The sequence below is a fragment of the Lampris incognitus genome, chromosome 1 (assembly GCF_029633865.1).
Source record: "Lampris incognitus isolate fLamInc1 chromosome 1, fLamInc1.hap2, whole genome shotgun sequence".
NCBI classification, from domain to species: domain Eukaryota; kingdom Metazoa; phylum Chordata; class Actinopteri; order Lampriformes; family Lampridae; genus Lampris; species Lampris incognitus.
Genome location: NC_079211.1, coordinates 102,295,598 through 102,316,161, shown reverse-complemented (window position 1 = coordinate 102,316,161; position 20,564 = coordinate 102,295,598). Strand labels below are relative to the sequence as shown.

The following is a 20,564-nucleotide window of genomic DNA, read 5'->3' as shown; positions in this document are numbered from 1 at the left end:
ATATTCAGCATCCTTCTCCCACTATACCCAGCATCTCGCCTCCACACATGTCCAAACGATCTCAAGTTTGTCTCTCTTGCTTTGTCTCCAAACTGTCCAACCTGAGCTGTTCCTCTAATAGACTCGTTCCTAATCCTGTCCTTCTTCCTCACTCCCAATGAAAATCTTAGCATCTTCAACTCTGCCATCTCCAGCTCTGCCTCCTGTCTTTTTGTCAGTGCCCCTGTCTACAGACCATATAACATAGCTGGTCTCACAACCATCTTGTAAACCTTCCCTTTCACTCTTGCTGGGACCCTTCTGTCACAAATCACTCCTGACATTCTTCTCCACCCACTCCACCCTGCCTGCACTCTCTTCTTCCCCTCTCTCCTGCACTCCCCATTACTTTAGACAGTTGACCCCAAGTATTTAAATTCATATGCCTTCGTCACCCCTACTCCTTGCGTCCTCACCATTCCGCTCTCCTCCCTCTCATTCACACATATGTATTCCATCTTGCTTCTACTGACTTTCATTCCTCTTCTCTCCAGTGCATACCTCCACCTCTCCAGGCTCCCCTCAACCTGCACGTTACTCTCGCTACAGATCACAGTGTCATCCACAAACATCATAGTCCACGGAGACTCCTGCCTGATGTCGTCCATCAACCTGTGCATCACCATTGCAAACAAGAAAGGGCTCAGAGCCATCCTTGATGTAATCCCACCTCCACCTTTAACCCATCCACCTGCACTCCTCTTACATACTTCTCCGAAACTCCCAACTTCCTCATACAATACCACACCTCCTCTCTCGGCACCCTGTCACATGCTTTCTCTAAATCCACAAAGACACAATGTAACTCCTTCTGACCTTCTCTATAGTTCTCCATCAACACTCTCAAAGCAAACATCACAGCAGCACAATGCAGTCCATTAAGGAGAACTGGGGCCCTCACACTTCTCCCAACACACAAAACTGCCATTTGGAACAAATGTTCAGGCAGGTCTCTCCTGCCCAGTATTCCTCCTGTCTGATGTTGTGCTGTTGTTCTACCTGTGGTGAATCGTGGTTAACAACTATAACATCTCAGGCTCTGTTACACTCTTGAACCACAGACCATTAGGATGGAAAAGGGTGGAAACTTTCACATATGAAATTTTCATTTCCAGCACTCACTGACTGACACTCCTCACCCAGAGAGACTTACAATGACATGCATAAGCAGAGTAAGCTTCACTTCCTAGATCTTATAAATTTCTAGCAGCCAGTAGTAAGAAACACAGTGATCAGGGTCTTAATGCAACATTCTAAGATATGCAGGGAGAAGAAAGAGAATAAGAAGTCAGGCGAGACCTACGGGTGGTTTGGTTTTGAAGAGAAATAAGAGTAAGAAAAGACATTATACAGATTCAGTGGGGAGCCTTTTGAATATGAGGCACTTCTTGAAAAGATGAGTTTTCATTATATGACAGAAAAGGAGAGCTCTGACTGGGGTGGGAGCATCTTTTGGCTATCAGGGGAGCTTGGAGGGAGGGCAGTGAACACTGGGCAGTTAGAGCTTTTTTTCCCCAGGTCATGGACGCTATGGCACTTTGGACACAGAGACACATTCAGGTGAGTCCTTGAAACATTCTTCTATTCTTTAAGTCAGCATGTTCACTGTTATTTCATTTTGAAAAATGCATTTCACAGTGGGTCTGGGTTGTGCAAAGGACAGAAAATAAACTAAATGGAGAAAAAAGCTCGGGGCCACAGTGTCTCTGCTTATTCACAAACCCCATGCAATTACACAAAGACAAGAACACAATGTCGATACTCGATTTAGGTGTTGCAAAGAGCAACCATTGACGATAGTCAATAGTTTTGTCTCATTGGCACACCTAAATCAAACAGACCCATTATTATCTGCAGCTGTGTTTATCCTGCTATGCTTCCATGGGACTCCATATTTGTATGCCATTTCACCCGGAGGTCAACAGTAAATTAAGAGTTAAGATTAGGTTAGGGTGGGGGGTTAAGGTAAAGGTTCGGGTCAGGGATGGGGTGGGAATTGATTTAAAAATGATAAGGCTGAAAATTGGTTGAGGTGGCGCCATCCAGATGAAATGGTGTACACATAGGGGGTCCCATGCTTCCATCACTTTGTCCCAAAACCAGCCCAGAATTTACAGCTTTCCAGGGTTAGATGACAGTAAATTAGGGTTTACATGCTCTTTAAATAATTCTAGGCTTTCATAGATAAGAACTAGAAGCATGAACTCAATAGAGTGCAGATCCCCGCCAGGCGTCCCTCCCCTTCTCCAGTGCTCGGACTTGGTGACAAACCAGCCCTTTTTTCACCCACTGGAGGAAGGGAAAATACGGAGGCACTGCCTGCATATTTTCCCTTCTCCAATGCTAAGACTTGGTGACAAACCAGCCGTGGAGTTAGCACTCAATTGTGGTGTAAGAAAGGTTTTTCAAAGGTTTGCATCACTGCAACCACAACACGTCCTTGATCATACAGTCATAACTGTGCACAGAAATCATTAGACTGACAGGCCCAGTATGAGAGATTAGCAGCAGACAGATACGCGCACACACACGGACAGAAAACCTGTGTTTTTCCTGCCATTATAAGATTTTTGCACAGCGCTCAAGTTGATTGAATGGCAATTATGGAAAAAAAAGTTTTTAAGATGCAGCACTCCAGCTAAAGAAAAATCTTCCTCACATTTGCCTGCCAGTCTGTGGGTGTGCAGCCTCCTATGTGGACCCTCGCACGAATGTGACCAAGTCTAATATCAACTCGCACTTTCCAAAAATAAAAGGTTTGCTATGTGACAATTCTGGTCTCACCCCAACCCTGTCTTTATTTTCATAATATTGTAACGCTCACGGATGAATAGACTCGCTAGCCCTTGGCTGACAACTCGGAAATTTTAGTCGACTGGTTAACGTAGTCGCCCGTGGTGCGGGAGACCCGGGTTCGCGTCCCGACAGCGACGGTTCCCGGCTTCCCCCCTGAATTCGCTACATTGGTGTCAGACGTGGGATGGTGAGACCGCGAGGCCACCGGAAACGCGTGCGCCCAGAGGCGTGAGACAGCATGTATGCTGAAGCGCGGGGACGCGCTTCCCGAAGGAAGTGGGTAGCGTAACGATCACGGATGAATAGAGTCGGACCCTTCAGTCGACTGGTTAACGTAGTCGCCCGTGGTGCGGGAGACCCGGGTTCACGTCCCGGCTGCGGCAGTTCCCGGCTGCCATTTACACACACGCGTGATTCACAGTAGACTCCGATCGGGCAGTGACAAGAACATGCAACACTTCCTGTTTTGACTGCAACCTATAGGGAGTTGTTCCTTTACAACATTCACATTTTTTTGGATTATCAAAACTTTTGATCTCAAGATCTTTAAAACTTTTAAAAATCGTTTAATAAATGTTGATCATGTCGCTGCCTGATCCGAGTCTGATGTGAGTCGCGCATGCGCACCGTTGACTTCAATCAGGCAACAACAGAGAGCAGCATTGGTCAAGCGAGCTAGAGAGTGAATGAAGAGAGGGGGCGGCGATAGTGAGAACACACGTTTCTTGAAGGTTCTGAATCACAACCACAAGAAAAATAAACCACCACGAGAAAAATATTAGGCTGACAGGTCCAGCAGTTTCATCAAATCAACCGTGAACACACACACACACACAGACACACACACATGCAAAAATCTGCACGCTAAAAGAGGGGTAGGGTAATATAATACACTTAAACTTGGTTCACTCCATTAAATAAGTAAGATTACAAATTATATACTGTAGCGAATTCAGGGGGCAGCCCGGGTACCGCCACAGCCGGGACGCGAACCCGTGTCTCCCACTCCGCAAGCGTCAACGTTAACCAGTCGACTAAAGGGTCTTCAAGGACCAACGTGTCTACTTATCCATGCACGTTACACTACCCCCCTCCTTCGGGAAGCGCGTCCCCGCGCTTCAGCATATCAGCTCCCTCACGCCTCTGGACGCACACGTTTCCGATGACCTCACAGTCTCACCATCCCACTTCTGATACCAATGCAGCGATTTCGGGGGGTAACCACAGGAACTGCCGCGGGCGGGACGCGAACCCGTATCGCCCGCACCGCTGGAGACATCGCTATGTCTCTGTCTCCGAATTCGCTACAATATATAGATGACAAAAGCTGGCCACCAGATCACCATGGCTACCTTAGCAAATGAATATTATGGCCTTAACTCAGTCTCTTGTCCTGCCTCTTATAAGGAGGCGTCATCACTGAAACGTCTGAGTGCAGTGTTCTTCTATTACTTGAACTGAATGATGAGACAATAATTAAAAGTGACGGTTGGTCAGTTAGGCACAAAGTCCAACAACTGCCTCTTATTGGATAAGATGCTGAGAAGGAACACGTTTGGTTATCAATTTTTATTTTTTTGTGGGGGGGGGGTGAGTTGAGTAAGAGGAGAACGTGTTGTTACAGCGTGAGGATGACCTCCTCGGTCTCTGGTACTGTCAAACTCCCATGTCCCCTCCTCTTGTCCCACTCAACCACACACATGCCCAGAAACCAGAGGAAAGACTAGAACATTGATATAAGCAAAGTGCTGATTTGCCTCGAGGCTGCTGTTTGGTAGGATTATACATCCTTGGAAACATACATCATGTAATGCAAATCACAAGTGGACACAACAGTGAGTCCACTCCAGATTTAGCAAGGTGGACAGCGGATTTTCTTATGAATATCTTTAAATATTTCGTCTCCCTGCATGACATGCTTTGCGAAACACTTGGGAAATATGTGAGATCTGTCAGTAACAGGAATAAGCATTTGATTCCTGTTTTTCATTCTCTGCTGTTGGAATGAATATCAAATAGTTTTGGTTTTTTTGTGTTTTTGTTGTCACAGAAACAGAGAAGTTGTACATGGTACTGCTAAATGTCTCTTTGTAGTTTCTCTGAACACAGTGTAATTAAAGAGCCCTGCTAGCAATTCCTCCTCGCAGAGCCGGGCCAGCTAACCGTGAGGATGTGAACGAATGAATAAGCTTGTGTTTTCCTTTGCGGGTCCGTGAGTTGCACTGCATTTAAAACCAAACCCTTCCAATCCGTGTACTGCAAAAACCATGCATGCTCTGAAGAAGGCCTCTGGCCAAAAACCATGTCGGTGTGTCCTAAGCAAAATAAAGCACAAGAGGATTATTACATATTTATATGGTTGGAGTGCTGCCTTCTTTCTAATTTTGGTATTCTCCTGTGCTTTTCTGGAGGTTGGGCACCCTACAAAGTTTGGGAAGGGAAATTTGTTTTTGTCTTTTATTGTACACATCACGTCAGAGAACAATTTACAGTCATGGTTTTCCAGGGACGATGAACCAAGCTCAAGTAAATTCTTTCTAGACACTTGCAGCATCCTATGAGATGACATACCATATAGTATCTTTACGCTGGAAAGAGTTTGTATTTTGAGATACTTTATTGATCCCCATAGGAGAATTACGCTCTGCATTTAACTAGCTGTGTAGCTAGCAGCAGTGGGCAGCCGCCGTGCAGCACCCAGGGACCAACTCCAGTTCGTCTTGCCATGCCTTGGTCAGGGGCACAGACAGGAGTATTAACCCTAACATGCATGTCTTTTTGATGGTGGGGGGAACTGGAGCACCCGGAGAAAACCCGCCGCAGACACGGGGAGAACACAAACTCCCCACAGAAGATGACCTAGGATGACCCCCAGGGTTGGACAACCCCGGGGTTCCAACCCAGGACGTTCTTGCTGTCAGACAACAGCGCTAGCCACTGCACCACCATGCCGCCCAAGTTTACAGCACCTGGTATTCCCAGGCGGTCTACAATCCAAGTACTAACCAGGCCCGACCCTGCTTAGCTCCCTAGATCGGATGAGATCGGGCGTTATCAGGGTGGTATGGCCGTAAGATAACAGTATTTGAAACAGACAATCAAGCCCAGAAGACATATCTTTAAATCCTCCTATTTAACTGCACTAGCAGCCAGAATATCAATGGTTAATTACAAATGGCTGCCTCGCTGTGGCTCCTAAGGTCTAAGCTAATTGGCCATTCAGAAAGAGGAAAATGGGGTTGCCTCAAGGGCAGTCACCCATGGATACCTGGAAGAGAGCACCCCCCCCGCCCCTTTCATGAAGAGGAGACAGGGAACGCACCAGTGAACTATGGGAAAAGAGGAGTTAATGTTGCTGTAGCCTGAGCAAAAAATACATGTCCCTTTAATGAGGGAGGTTCGGAGCTTATTGTTGGAGGTCGAGCTTAACGACCCATGAGAAACAGCACTGAGATTGAATGTTAGGGTGGTCTGTACTGGCCGTGAAACATATCTACGTTGGAGCCAAACGGACTTAACTTGTGTTTGCTGTGCAAAAAAAAAAAATCCACCAATAGTTCAGTCAGAAATACTCATGCGATTGGGATTTAAAGCATTTAATTCTAAAAATGGTAATGCGGTTATGTTTGGGGTTTTTTGGAGCGTGCCCTAGACAAATCCAAGCAGTCATGCTAAAGATTTAGCGGGGAGTACAAACAACACCCCATGGGCGTGTGCAGAATGAGGTGACATGCATTTTTACAAGACATAAACTAACATAAGCTGACACGACCAAACACACAAAGGGAGAGGGTTTCTACATAATGAAATATACTACAAGGCTCAGCGTTTTCGGTTTTTACCAGTTTTCACCGAAGATTTTTAAACGGATTTTCATCCGGGTTTTATGTTTCCACGGATCCAACAGTTGTTCCTGTTCGTGTGAGGTCGTGCAACAGTGTCCTCTTGTGGCGAAATTCGGGATGGCTTTGAAAAATAAAAACCGAAAATGCTGAGCCTTGGAAATATAACTAATATACACGGAGCCTGGAGGGGCTGGAATTAAGCTCTTTCAATATTTTTTTCAATCTTTATATAAACTGTGCATGAGTTGGGTTTTTATGTGTTTTCACATGAAACTGTGAAGCCCAGACCACAGCCTCAACTCTGTCTCGTTGTACGGTACTACTCAAAAATCAAAATCATAACATCTCTTTGTGAACCCTTGTGATCCCTTACTTTAGTCCAAACTTTGTTACACACTAGAAATGATGCAAAACATATTCCCAGTGGAAGCAGACTGAAAAACCCACATTTTCCGCACACTCTCTGGGCTAGTTTTGTGCACAACACAGTTCACATGGGTCATCCACACCAGTCAAATAAAGCTGAGCTTGAAAGAAAGTGCAGAAAGTCGACATCAAATAGTGTAGACCTGTGTGAAAGCCGCTTTAGTTTCTTTTTTTTTAAACCCTCCTTTTCTCCCCAATTGTACTTGGCCAATTGCCCTATTTTCTGAGCCATCCGGGGAGGGCTGCAGACTAGCACATGTCTCCTCCCATGCATGTGGAGTCACCAGCCGCTTCTTTTCGCCTGGCAGTGAGGAGTTTCACCAGGGGGCGTAGTGCGTGGGAGGATCAGCCTATTCCCCCGAGTCCCCCCCCCCCCGAACAGGCGCCCCGACCGACCAGAGGAGGCGCTAGTGCAGAGACCAGGACACATACCCACATCTGGCTTCCCACCTGCAGACACGGCCAGTTGTGTCTGTAGGGATGCCTGACCAAGCCGGAGGTAATCGGCAATCCCCGTGTTGGTAGGCAACAGACTAGACCGCTACACTACCTGGGCACCCAAAGCCACTTCAGTTTTGATTAATACCCTACTTCATACACACAGGACCTAACCAGTGGAAAAGTGGCAGATTCTTCTGTTGGCCTTTTCACCAGTTTGCTGAAACAGATGATGACTCAAATACTATGAACAATAACACCATGCAAAATCTGGACTTCTGAATCCTTCTCCCAGAAAGTCTACTTCATGGAGTATTACTTTACTAAATATTTTAAGGGTCCTAAAAAACTGTCCAACAAGCTCAGCAACAACCCCTCCACTGCCATATCCCGGCAGCATTTAAGTCACTTAAGAGCACCTTGGCAGTAATCGCTAAGGAAGAGGACAGCATTTGTCATTCACTCCTCCTACCTGGATACAAACTGAAAAGTCTTCTGAGTCCCAGCATGCTTTGCTAGTCCCTCTCCAGCAACACTAGCGGCAGTGTCAGGAGCATGACCGCACGGCTTTAGTGTAAGCTAAATCAGTTTAGACGGCTCACGCTGTTGTCATTGGCCACATTTACATGGTGCCTGTTCTCCTGATTGGGTTTAGAGTTGTATGTAAGTTTGATAATCAATTCAATAATAATGTATGGGGGGGGGTCCGGGTAGCATAGCAATCTATTCCGTTGCCTACCAGCACAGGGATCGGCGGTTCGAATCCCCGTGTTACCTCCGGCTTGGTCGGGCGTCCCTACAGACGCAATTGGCCATGTCTGCGGGTGGGAAGCCGGGTGTGGGTATGTGTCCTGGTCGCTGCACTAGCGCCTCCTCTGGTCAGTCGGGGCGCCTGTTGGGGGAGGGGGAACTGGGGGGAATAGCGTGATCATTCCACGTGCTACATCCCCCTGACGAAACTCCTTACTGTCAGGTGAAAAGAAGCAGCTGGTGACTCCACAGGTATCGGAGGAGGCGTATGGTAGTGAGCAGCCCTCCCCGGATCGGCAGAGGGGGTGGAGCGGCGACCAGGACGGCTCGGAGGAGTGGGGTAATTGGCCGGATGCAATTGGGGAGGAAAGGAGAGGAGGGGGGGTGGGGTAATTGGCCGGATACAATTGGGGAGAAAAAGGTGGGGAATTAACAGATAATAATATTAATAATAATAATGTATGAGCAGGTGTTAGTGGTCCTGGATCAGTTGTACTACCCGTGCCCGCTCACACGGTGTAAGGGAGCCAGTCTCAGATGGCGGCTCACAGTAAATAAAGCTGCTGCCATCGGCAATACAACTTTCAACCGCTCTGGAAGTTCTGAAAGATCAGACTGGATGTAAACTGTTCATGCGGCATATTAATTCAGAAACATTAACATCCTCTCTGACTTACAACAAGCGGAATATGAATGCGGGTTTTGCATGCGGAATTAGCATATGCACTTTAGCCGCCGTGTTCGCTTCCAAGGGCGCCGTGACAGGGGAGAGAAAGGTGAGCAGAAATCTCCATAAACCGGACGGCCCGTTTTTTATGATTTCATCTTCGTGTCGCCATTGTTTGAATACACCGTGACGACACTGAATAAAATGAAAATGACCAAATAATCCTCTCCCGGGCCCATCGTCGTGTTTCAGGTTCAAGCTATCTCCTGCAGAACTGTCAGCAAAGGGCCGTTTTGCATAAGTTGACCGACCAGCAAAGTTTCCCTCCCAAACGACAAACGACAGATGAATTAAACGCCCCCCTCGCCCTCGAAACCCAACAGGTGCACGTCTGGGTCTCTGTTGTTGGTGTTTCTTTCCCCCCAAAAGCAAAGAGAAATGGCAGCAGTCAGCAGTTTGTTCTCTTGCTCGGAGGGCGGCGCGCTTCCAGACGTTTCTATTTCCGGCCACCTCCGCGCGCTCCCCGGAGACCCGCGCCGCGGCGTGCCCCAGCGGGGGCGCGTCAGCAGAAAGGATATTGCGCTTGTCCCTCTCTGCAAGACTGGGGAGCAAATGAAGTGTACAAAACCGCCATTGAGACACGTTGCTTTTACCCACAAATGGGAGGGTGACCCTTACCTGCCCCACGCAACACAAGTGTGTGTGTGTGTGTTGTTGCTACATCCGTGAGGACCAAATTGAATGTGTAACCATAAGAGCGGCAGCACATTTGCAAAGTGGGGAGATGTTCTGCAGTCTCGGGGCCGTTCCCTCCCTTCTTCCAGAGGCTAGTTTAGGGTTTAAGGTTAATAAAGTAAGAAAAGAGAAAGAAAGCCACTTTATTTTGTCATTGTGTTCTCATAATGACTTGTATTGTTACCAGGAAATGCGTTTTCTGCATTTACCCCATCCTATTGTTTAGGAGCTCCGGGCAGCTGCAGCGCCCCGGGGTCCAACTGCAGCTCTTCTTTCCACTGCCTTGCACAGGGGCACAGGCAGGAGTATTAACCCTCACATGCATGTCTCTTTGTGTAACCTTAATTACGGTTAGAATAAGGATGAGGTTACGTTTAGGGTAAGGGTCGAGGTTAGGGATGTAGTTCTGCTAATTAAAGCTAGCGTTAGGGGGTTCGGGAATTATAAGTCTAGAAAAAACAAACATGCACGCGTGCGAGTGCTCGCGCCCGTGTGTACGCGCGTCTGCCATATAGTCTACTATCAAGCTCAGTACAATGGGGTTTAACACAAAACCCCCAAACTGTCTGCAGTCTGCAAACGATGACAAATCTCCGAGGCGAATTGAACCAAGGAGAGGTCAGACCCCCGACAAAAGCAATCCCCCCCCCCAGAGGCACATCCCCAGCACGCGGAGGTCCGAAATCCCCCATCAAGAGCACGTGTATCCGCGCCCCGGCGGCACGCTGCCGCTCGCACCTCTAAATAATGGCAAGGCATTTAATACATTCAGCTAATGTGCTACAAGCAGCCAGGTCTGCCAAACCCCGGTAGGCGGTGCTCAACTTCCAGCGGCCCGCGAACTGACGGGGGGGGGGGTCCCAGGGGGGGGTCCCATCATCCGGACTTATCAACAGCTCTGTTTCAGGACATGCCTTCTTGTTTACTTGTTTCTGAAATGTTAAGTGTTATCTTCCAGCAAGCACTGCAACGTAAATTGACAGTCTTGGATTAATGTGGATTAGATAGACTGGATCAATCACCTCTTAATTATTCTAATGAGGGAAGTGGGTTGCTGCAATAGCATGTGATGGAATACAGCTAAGTAGAAAAGAGGATGGATAATAACAGAGCAAAATGGGGACGTGCTGGGCAAACTATGTAAAACTTTTACCTAAATCATAATTTACATTACTTTTACAAATCTGCATATGTGGTGGGGTGATGAACTGCATCAGGGTTTGATATTTGGTCAACTTTTGCCTTTATTTAACAACAACAAAAACAACAACAATTTAATGGCGCCTTTCAAGGGACCCAAGGGCGCTTTACACTAGGCAACAACAAATGAATAAATAAACAAAAAGTAGTTTTTGGGCATCTGGGTGGCGTGGCGGTCTATTCCGTTGCCTACCAACATGGGGCTCGTCGGTTCGAATCCCCATGTTACCTCCGGCTTGGTCGGGCAGCCCTACAGACACAACTGGCCGTGTCTGCGGGTGGGAACCCGGATGTGAGTATGTGTCCTGGTCGTTGCATTAGCGCCTTCTCTGGCCGGTCGGGGTACCTGTTCGAGGGGAAGGGGGAACTGGGGGGGAATAGCGTGATCCTCCCACGCGCTACGTCCCTCTGGCGAACCTCCTCACTGTCAGGTGAAAAGAAGCAGCTGGCGACTCCACATGTATCGGAGGAGGCATGTGGTAGGCTGCAGCCCTCTCGGGATCGGCAGAGGGGGTGGAGCAGCGACTGGGATGGCTCAGAAGAGTGGGGTAACTCGCCAGGTGCAATTGGGGAGGAAAAAGGGGGGAAAGTCCAAAAAATAAAAATAAAAAAATATCTACAGTCTGCCCCAGGGTTGCAGGTGGGTCTGGTAAGGCCGGTTATTGAGCTATTGCCCTAATAGTGCACAAACAGGGACTCAGCAATGGGAGTTCTTTCGGAAAAGTGGGGTAATTGGCCGGGTACAATTGGGGAGGAAAAAGAGGGAAAAATCCCCCCCCCCAAAAAAAGGTTGGTTTTCAGTAATCTTTTAAAATTGCCCAAAGAAGCAGCGTTGTGGGTCTCTGCAGGAATAGAGTCCCTCATGTCGGGGGCTGCCACATCAAAGGCTCTATCCCACAAAAGTCCGCAGGCTGGTTTGGGGGATGGAAAGCAGGCCCGTGTCTGCGGACCGCAGATTCCGGGACGGAATATAGGGGTTGAGGATGTCTGATAGGCACCGGGGGTTAAGGGCATGGAGGGATTTATAGGTGAGGAGGAGGATTTTATAAGAAATGCGGGATTTGACCGGGGAGCCGGTGAAGGTGGGAAGGGTGGGAGTGATGTGTTGCCAGGGCTTGGTGCGGGTGAGCACCCGGCCAGCTGAGTTCTGCACATACTGAGGCCTGTCTAGGGCTTTGCTAGGTACCCCAGACAGGACTCCATTGCAATGATCCAGACCGGGAGTGGGGGTGGGGGTCATGAAGGCATGGATGAGGGTTAACAGGAGAGATAGGGAGAGAGAAAGGGGGGGAGAAATGCAACAAACGCCACCAGATCCAAACCCTGATCACAGCACTAAGGCCCGAGTAAATGACACATGCACATGACTGGTTGAGACACCAGGACACGACTAAAGAGGTTATAATCTGTTCATTTCCAGTTTAGTTTGACTTATCACCATTATTCATTGAATATATTAGAAACTGATTTCAAAATGGCTCTCCCTCGTACCGGCCCGTAAACTGCAACCACATGTGTCTGGAAGGTATTCAGATGAGTATCTATGCACTTAAAAGCCTTGTCTTGGCTTCATGCCAAATTCAGTTGCCCACAAAGAAATTTTACTGGCGCCAATAACACTTGGAAAAGAGAGAGCACGAGCGTGCAGACAGACGGTGGCGCTGATGCGACCCCCCTGATAAGATGTCAGCCTGAGCCCTCCCCATGAAAGAGAGCTTTGATTCCAGCACAGTGTCATGACGCCTGTCTGAAGGGACGCTTCTTGCTTCAGGCCCTGTGAAAGTACCCCCCCCCCCCCCCGTGCAGAGTCCCTGCTTGTGCACAACTATAGGGCAACAATAACTGGCCTGACCACACCCAGGTTACCGCCATGCTGCCACCCTGGGATGGCATGTAGATGGGTTTTTATTTTTATTTTTTTGGACTTTTCCCCCCTTTTTTCGCCCCAGTTGTACCCATCCAATTACCCCACTCTTCTGAGCCGTCCCGGTCGCTGCTCCACCCCCTCTGCCGATCCATGGAGGGGCTGCAGACTACCACATGCCTCCTCAGATACATGTGGAGTCGCCAGGTGCTTGTTTTCACCTGACAGTAAGGAGTTTCGAAGGGGGATGTAGCACATGGGAGGATCACACTATTCCCCCCAGTTCCCCCTCCCCCCCGAACAGGCGTCCCGACCGACCAGAGGAGGCGCTAGTACAGCGACCAGGGCACATACCCACATCCGGCTTCCCACCTGCAGACACGATCAATTATGCCTGTAGGGACGCCCGACCAAGCCGGAGGTAACACGTGGATTCAAACAAGCGATCCCCGTATTGGTAAGCAATGGAACAGACCGCTACACTACCTGGACGCCAAGAAGGTTTTGTCTGGATGGGTGGGTGGGTGGTTGAGTGATGGATTAATAGATATCTATACCCCTCAGTACTGTATCAGATTTGTTCTTAAGAGTTTCACCAGGGGGTCGTAGCACGTGAAAATATCACGCCATTTCCCCCAATTCCTCCTCCCCCAGAACAGGCGCCCCGACCGACCAGAGGAGGCGCTAGTACAGCGACCAGGGCACATACCCACATCCGGCTTCCCATCCACACACACAGCCAGTTGGGTCTGTAGGGACGCCCAACCAAGCCGGAGGTAACACGGGGATTCGAACCGGCGATCCCTGTGCTGGCAGGCAACAGAATAGACCACTACGCTACCCAGACACCCGATATTTTTTGCATTGCTCACCGCAACGTTACAAACCGGGGCGGTAGCTGCTACCGGTATGATACCGTAAGATGTGGAAGTGTAACCTTCCCCTCGGCACTTGCTTCCCCCCTTCAGTGTTAAGCGCTTCGGGTGTCTAGATCAAGCGCTATATAAATGTAACCCATTATCATTATTATCATTATTATTACTTGTGTGGTTGTGATAAATTATGCAAATAACACTGAGAGAGCATGCACGTGACGCCGACTAAAACGGCACTTCTGGGAATAAATCCCGCCCTAACTCTTCAATCAAGTTGTCATCCTCGCTAAAAGCTTAAACCCACGGGTTATCCCACACGGGCTCACCCTACACTGCCGACGCAGCATGGCGCCAGAAGAGACGCCACAGACCCCGTCACAGCAGACAGCGAGGCAGAGGACAGACCAGTCAGCGTTTCAGCAGAACCCGAGCCCGGGCCACCGGTGGAGCCCTGCGTGAGCGAGACTGACAACCAATCGATAGCTCTGATTAATTAACTTCTAATGAGTTCATCTGAGCTGAGGGACCCAGAAAGTTGGACACGTCCTCCTGCCTCTCTCTCTCCCTCTCCCTCTCTCTCTCTCTGACCTATCTCGCTCCTCTGCTTCCTCCCACTCATCACTCTTTGCTCCTCATCCTCACATCTACTGAGGCGGCGGTAAATGAAGATCATCTTTTTCATGTTCCTATATGACGCTGCTGTTTCCGCCTCTGGGATTTTTTTCCCGCCCTCTCTCTCTCTCTCTCTCTCTCTCTCTCTCTCTCTCTCTCTCTCTCTCTCTCTTTAACATCGAATTATTGAATGTGAAAACTTTAAAAAAAATTGTACACAGGGCAATAATATACAACTGGTTATTGTCTTCCGATTCATGATCGATATTCGGTGTCAGAGGGCGGATCAGCGCGCTTACCTCACCTTATCATTGTGTATCAATAGCACGCACCCACATGGCCGGACGGGATCTCAATTATCTCATCTGGGCTCCTTTGTCCACTAATGTCACACGTGCGTTAGTAACGGCAAAGTCGGTGCAGCCATAGTGAACACAGAACCCCCCCCTCCGCCCCCCTCACGTGATTAACCAAGCAGGCCTTATGATCCCTCACAGCGCGAGTGTGAAAGATAGGGGGTGCAGAAGCAATGGAGATGAATGGCCGCACCAATAGGGGAGTGGATTGGGGAGCCCTGGCTCCCCCGTGCAGCTCGCTCGCTCTGCAGGCCCGGCGCGGTCATTTGTCTCGCTGTGAAATTAGTAATCGCACCGCCATCCATCATTGGCTGACCTGGTATTGATCGCCGGTGCACCCTCTCTTTTCAACTAAATTATATTACCCAAAAAAAAAAGAATAGCAAATGTCTGCACACTTCGGCGTGTCGTCCCCCGCTTTTGCCCATCTCAGCAAAAGTCTTACGTGAAAGAAAAGAAAAACCTGTTGATGGAGACCTTTATTGTGCGCGCGCGTGATGTTAGTGGGAGGTGGCACGTTGTTGTGTTTTGACGAGATTGAGGTCGGTTGTTTTGCGGTGACAGTTTGGGAACCAACCGGGGGGGACATGCAGCGAGTGAGAGAAATGGCAGCCCCCTTGCGTAACAGTGCTGATATAAGCACCGACAGAAGTCTTAGTAAAGGTGACCTGCATGTGCCCTCAGCTTAAAAAGATACTTTGCATCAACGTCCCCTGCCTAAATATAACCTCCAGCTTTCCAACTACTGCCGTCAAAACGCACTGCGCTGTGCAGAAAACGAGGTCGAGTCCGGTCATTTTTTTTTTTTATGCCTAGACGTTTATTTTCCATTACAGCGGCAGTACCAAACAAAGGGACACGCTCGGTATCGACAAGTGACGCCCCGGGGCTGCCAGAACGGTACCGGCAGCACCGGGGCCGAAATGGCTTGTTACTGCGTGCACATGTAATAGCATGGCTAGGGCAGCATGTCATGCATTTTAGATGATCAGATTAGTGAAGTCCATCCATCATGTGGCGCAGATAACCTTTAGGGGTCGGTCGCATGTGTGTAGGGCAGCTAAACATGGTGGGGCGTGGAGACTTCCGGGTATGGCACAGAGAGCACATGGGATGAATATCAGTGACATGACATATTACTGCATGTATATGCGTCATAGAGAGTGTGAAAACACACGGGTAATAGGTGTCAGCAGCTCGTGTAGCCGCAAGAAAGCAGATTAGTGTAAGTGAGATTAGCCCTGCAGAAGAAATACTGTTTTCCAGGCTGCAGGATAAAACTAAGAAGTGTATGACACCTGAGCTGTCTCTTTGTGTCTTTCTTTGTGTGTGTGTCTGTGCGTGTGTGTGTGGGAGGCTTAACTAGTATTCAAACCTCTTGCAAACTCACATGGATAGTGAAAATAAATGGCGTGATGTTGCCACATTTGCGTAAATGATTATGATGCCACTCAGTTTTCAGACAAGAGGGGAGTGATTTTTTTTGAGTCCTTTGATTGGCTGTCCTTCCTCATCTACTTTGCACTGGTGCTATGTGAGGGTTATCTAACATTGCGTCCGGGTAGCGTAGCGGTCTACTCCGTTGCCTACCAACACCGGGATCTCTTGTTCAAATCCCCGTGTAACCTCCGGCTTGTTCGGGCGTCCCTACAGACACAACTGGCCATGTCTGCGGGTGGGAAGCTGGATGTGGGTATGTGTCCTGGTCGCTGCGCTAGCGCCTCCTCTCCTCTGGTCGGGTAGGGCGCCTGTTAGGGGGGAGGGGGAACTGGGGAAACAACATGATCCTCCCACGTGCTACGTCATCCTGGCGAAACTCCTCACCGTCAGGTGAAAAGAAGCAGCTGGCGACACCACATGTTTCCGAGGAGGCATGTTGTAGTCTGCAGCCCTCCCCGGATCGGCAGAGGGAGTGGAGCAGTGACTGGGATGGATCGGAAGAGTGGGCTGATTGGCCGGATACAATTGGGGAGGAAAAAAAGGGTGGGGGGGGTTTAAAAAAATGTTTTTGCATGCATTAATTATGAATTCATCATCAGCCGCTTCTCCGGGGTCGGGTCGCGGTGGCAGCAAGCTAAGTAGGACACTCCAGACATCCCTCCCCCCAGCAACGCCCTTCAGCTCCTCCTGGGGGATCCCAAGGCATTTCGGGGCCAGATTGGACATGTAGTCCCTCCAGCGAGTTCTGGGTCTAACCCGGGGTCTCCTCCCAGTTGGACGTGCCCGAAAAACCTCCAAAGGAAGGTGTCCAGGAGTCGTCCTAATCAGATGCCCAAACCACCTCAACTGGCTCCTTTCGACGCAAAGGAGCAGCGACTCTACCCCAAGCTCCGTCCAGATGTCCGAGCTCCTCACCCTATCTCTAAGGCTGAGCCCAGACACCCTATGGAGGAAACTCATTTCAACCACTTGTATCCGTGATCTCACCCTTTCGGTCACTACCCAAAGCTCAGGACCATAGGTGAGGGCTGGAACGAAGACTGACTGGTAAATTGAGAGCTTTGCCTCCCGGCTCAGCTCCCTCTTCATCACAACGGTCCGGTACAACGTCCACATTACTGCTGATGCTGCTCTTCTCAGATGATGGGCTTTTGTTGGCTTCATCAGAACGCGACCTCCAGCGGGCACTGGGGCGGTTTGCAGCTGAGTGTGAAATGGCCGGGATGAGAGTCAGCACCCCCAAGTCTGAGGCCATGGTTCTCTACCAGAAAATTGTGGATTGCTCCCTCCGGGTTGGGGATGAGTTCTTGCCTCAAGTGAAGGAGTTCAAGTATCTCGGGGTCTTGTTCACGAGTGAGGGTAGGATGGAGCGGGAGATTGACAAGCATTAATTAATTAATTAAAACATATATATATATATATAGTGTATATATATATAGTGTATATATTATATATATATCTTAAAGTTTTCCAGATATGAGATTACTGATGCCATATTACCTCTCATATAGGTATATGTGCTTATTTGAGAATGAAAGGGCAAGAGAGCACATCCATTGGCACCAGTTTGCACCAAATGCAAGCCCACCCCCCATGTATCAAAAACAAGCAGCTAGATATGTTGTCTGGAGGACATGCAATATTGCAAAATCTAGTGACAAAGTGTGCAAGTGCCCACTTGATAAGCCCGCTAACATGGCCCACTCTCAGAGGCTGGGCGGTCTAATAGTGGGCTTTATGTAATCAAATAAATGATGCTGCCTGTGAGCTGAGCTAGTATATTTATGAGGGCATCGCCTAGTTGTCTCTATGGTAACCACTGACTTTAGTACCCCGGGTCAGGATGAGGGTTAATACAGTGTCCTTTTGATTGATTTGGTCGTCAGTGTGAATGCTCATTCAATGCTCATCCTGCAGCATGGCACAGGGATCGTCGCATCGAGTCCTCTGTGTGTGTGTGTGTGTGTGTGTGTGTGTGTGTCTGTGTCTGTGTGTGTGTCGTGACAGTACATTACAGTGAGGGTCCCCCTAAGGAACAGATCAACATAGGGGGAAAATGCTGAAGTACACGCCCTCGAGGCAGAGCCCTCATCAATTGACCACTCACATTCTTCCACTTCCCCAAAAGCCTGCAGGAGCCAGATCATGGAGAGTATCGTCCCAGTGCAGCCAGACTGGACCCCCGACAGGTGCACGTCTCCCCACGTAGGCCTGTTTGATGGACTGTGATTCCAAAACCATTCAAAACCAATCCTGCACCAGCCAAGAGCCCCGATGACAGGGTGAAATATATGCCGCCTCTCTCTGACGCAGCCCTCTCTCCTCCACCCTCCGCCCCCCTTATTCTCTTACAGCCCGACAGACACACCACGTCTCTCTCTTTCTCTTCCAAACTCAAACAACAAATCTCCCTCTTTTGTCCCCGATTACCGACCCTCCAACAGACACACAATCCTCTGCCCTTATCTGTCTCTCTGCCCTTATCTCGCTCTGCCCATTCCTCTGCGCCGCCCCGTCTCATTTCCCTACGGGGCTACTCACACCCATTAGACAGCCTCTCAGCCACGCCGCGCCGTGCCGTGCCGTGCCGTGCCATGCCATATCTGGCTGGCTGGCTGGCTGGCTGGAGTGACTTTTGTGCTCTGGACTTTGACCTGCCAATGCCCCAGGCACTGAGCAGAGACCCTGAGATGTGTGTGTGTGTGTGTGTGTGTGTGTGTGTGTGTGTGTGTGTGTGTGTGTGTGTGTGTGTGTGTCCGTATGTGGCCGAGCTAGGCTGTGCCTCATGCACATACAAACGGGACGAGTGGGGTGGGGGTGGGGGTGTGTGGTTTGGGCTCTAATCCATCAGATCTTGCCTGCAACAATGAGGAGAGCAGCACCCTCCAGCCGGTGAAACGTTAGCTGCGCTGCAGACTAGCACACATCATAAGTATTGATTCCACCAATGGGCCATCGAGAGGCCTCCTTCCTCTCCGATTGCACCCACGACGAGCTTATATGACACCCCTTCAAAGATTTGTGGTTTGGCCACGTAGCAAATGTGAGGCTATCGATGCTGAAACCCGAACAACACAGTTATAACTCGTGTCTTGCGTATGACAGGTCTCATAAAGGAGCTGTGCAGATCACAGAACATGCAAGTGAAGGGGGCTACTGGTGAAAGGCTACGGTCGTTATGAATCACGATGTGTTCAATAGTTTTTTACACAGCGGGAGTTTTACCTGATGAGTTACTCACTTGGCTCAAATGAAAGTGATTCTAATAACGATCAATGATAATGATTTTAACGGTACAATGGGCATCATGACAAACACGACATAGTGAAAGAAATACGAGCTCTATCTATGTGAGAGACGGTATGATGACATCAAATACCATCCTTTTTTCTTCCAAACTCTTTTAATTTAGGTTTGTTAACGTTGTAAACAACAGTTTCAACATAGTTTTTGAAAACATAAAAAGATGGCATATAGACATGTATATATATTGTAACGTGCATGGATAAGTAGACGGTCTGACCCTTTAGTTGAGCGGTCAGCGATGTCTCCCGCGGTGCGGGCAATACGGGTTCGCGTCCCGGCCGCGGCAGTTCCTGTGGTTGCCTCCCGAATTCGCTACTATATATATATATATACACTACCGTTCAAAAGTTTGGGATCACCCAAACAATTTTGTGTTTTCCATGAAAAGTCACACTTATTCACCACCATATGTTGTGAAATGAATAGAAAATAGAGTCAAGACATTGACAAGGTTAGAAATAATGATTTGTATTTGAAATAAGATTTTTTTTACATCAAACTTTGCTTTCGTCAAAGAATCCTCCATTTGCAGCAATTACAGCATTGCAGACCTTTGGCATTCTAGCTGTTAATTTGTTGAGGTAATCTGGAGAAATTGCACCCCACGCTTCCAGAAGCAGCTCCCACAAGTTGGATTGGTTGGATGGGCACATCTTTGAGCAGATTGAGTTTCTGGAGCATCACAATTGTGGGGTCAATTAAATGCTCAAAATGGCCAGAAAAAGAGAACTTTCATCTGAAACTCGACAGTCTATTCTTGTTCTTAGAAATGAAGGCTATTCCATGCGAGAAATTGCTAAGAAATTGAAGATTTCCTACACCGGTGTGTACTACTCCCTTCAGAGGACAGCACAAACAGGCTCTAACCAGAGTAGAAAAAGAAGTGGGAGGCCGCGTTGCACAACTGAGCAAGAAGATAAGTACATTAGAGTCTCTAGTTTGAGAAACAGACGCCTCACAGGTCCCCAACTGGCATCTTCATTAAATAGTACCTGTTAGAGCCTGTTTGTGCTGTCCTCTGAAGGGAGTAGTACACACCGGTGTAGGAAATCTTCAATTTCTTAGCAATTTCTCGCATGGAATAGCCTTCATTTCTAAGAACAAGAATAGACTGTCGAGTTTCAGATGAAAGTTCTCTTTTTCTGGCCATTTTGAGCGTTTAATTGACCCCACAAATGTGATGCTCCAGAAACTCAATCTGCTCAAAGAAGTGCC

General features: G+C 48.6%; 1 pseudogene; it reads right to left on the bottom strand.

Moving 5' to 3' along the window:
- Window positions 1–5,792: 5,792 nt before the first annotated feature.
- Window positions 5,793–5,911, bottom strand: LOC130127370 (5S ribosomal RNA; annotated as a pseudogene).
- Between the last annotated feature and the right edge of the window lie 14,653 nt (window positions 5,912–20,564).